Source organism: Octopus bimaculoides, chromosome 15 (genome assembly GCF_001194135.2).
Source record: "Octopus bimaculoides isolate UCB-OBI-ISO-001 chromosome 15, ASM119413v2, whole genome shotgun sequence".
Lineage (NCBI taxonomy): Eukaryota > Metazoa > Mollusca > Cephalopoda > Octopoda > Octopodidae > Octopus > Octopus bimaculoides.
In genome coordinates this window covers 34,643,382-34,644,941 of record NC_068995.1, presented here as the reverse complement: position 1 = coordinate 34,644,941, position 1,560 = coordinate 34,643,382, and the positions used below count along the sequence as shown (strand labels likewise).

General features: G+C 32.2%; 1 protein-coding gene across 4 annotated transcripts in view; it reads right to left on the bottom strand.

Moving 5' to 3' along the window:
• The window catches only part of LOC106867458 (probable G-protein coupled receptor 139), a 403,898-nt gene that overhangs the window by 272,920 nt on the left and 129,418 nt on the right, over positions 1–1,560 (bottom strand). The gene's annotated exons all lie outside the window — the stretch shown is intronic.

Genomic DNA, 1,560 nt, shown 5'->3' with positions numbered 1-1,560 from the left:
ATATATATATATATATATATACTCATATACATATATATACATACATACATACATACATGCACATACACCGCTATATATTCATGTATACACATATATACAGTAATTGATTAAATAAATAGATATATGTAAATAATGAATATAGTAAATCAAAATACTCACTAGACATACAAGAAAATATAAGAATGAAGTGTAAAGCGGGATATTTCGGAGATAAAAAATAAGTTAAGATATAAAGTTCTAGCAAGAAGTCATTTCTAATATTATAGAGGAGACCAATTGAAGATGAATTGTAGTAACAGCGAGAAAAGAATTTCAGACAGCATAAATATATGTGTTCGCACTTATCTATTTCTCTGCCATTCATAAGTTGAGTAAATATATTTAAAAAATACTTTATTAATTAACAGCTTGTTATATTTATGAATTAGACCTGATTTTCATTTTAGAATTTCAAGTGTCTTCATGGAACACAGATTAAAGCTATCCCACCCCATTTACATGGAAATGCAGTTTATATAATAGACCACGAAACGGAGTGATTTATATTTTTGATATAAGGCGGTCAGCTGGCAGAATCTTTAGCACGCCGGGCAAAATATTTAATGGCATTTCGTCCGTCTTTACGTCCTGGGTTCAAACTCTGCCGAGGTCAACTTTACCTTTCATCATTTCAGTGTCGATAATATAAGTGCCGTTTGAGCACTGGAAACAATGTAACCGACTTACTAACCTTGTGCCAAAATTTGAAATTGATATTTTTGTCTTTGAAATCCCAGATTAACTTTACTAAACATGTGCTACGTAATTACTTCATGAATGTAAAAGAATTTTCAGGATTATTCAACCTTGCTTTAACTTCCGTTGCAGTAACCCCGTTATCAGGAAGAAACATTTATATACTATATTCTTACAGGGTCATTGATATTTCAGTAGGCTATTACATCTATCTCTACACTTGTATAAAGCATCAGGTTTACTAAGTAGTGAAGCAACATTGTTTTTATCTTTACTAATGAAGATTCATAAGATCATTAGTACAATTCTTCTTACTTTAATGAGTATTATTAATGGGATATGTACTAAATATAGACGAACTACAAGAAACGTTATTAATACCTAAGTAATTACCAATAGTGTTTAATTTCCTGCCGTTTACGCTGGCTATATTATCAACCAAGTTCAGAGTATTAGAATGTGGAAATTTAAGTGAGTGTCTATTAATTAGATAATATATAGCACCTTGTAAAAGAAGGAAGATTTTTTATCTAAAGCACAGAAAATATTGTACGATGTCCGCGGACACTTTCACATAAAAGACGAGTTGCACCAGAGGATTGTTGACTTGTATAATCGATTGTATGTATAAATGTGTATGTACATATTCCTTGTTTTCTTTGTCTTTTACTAAAACCAGTCTAAGTGTTGTGGCCATGCCGAATCAACGCCCAAGCTACTGCTACCGTTTTCATAGCCTTCCTTCTGCAACTAGCTTTTGGTGAAGGAGGGAACTCAATACTCTCTGTGCGCTTCTTGCCGAAGTGTACCCAAGCGTTTCCTTAA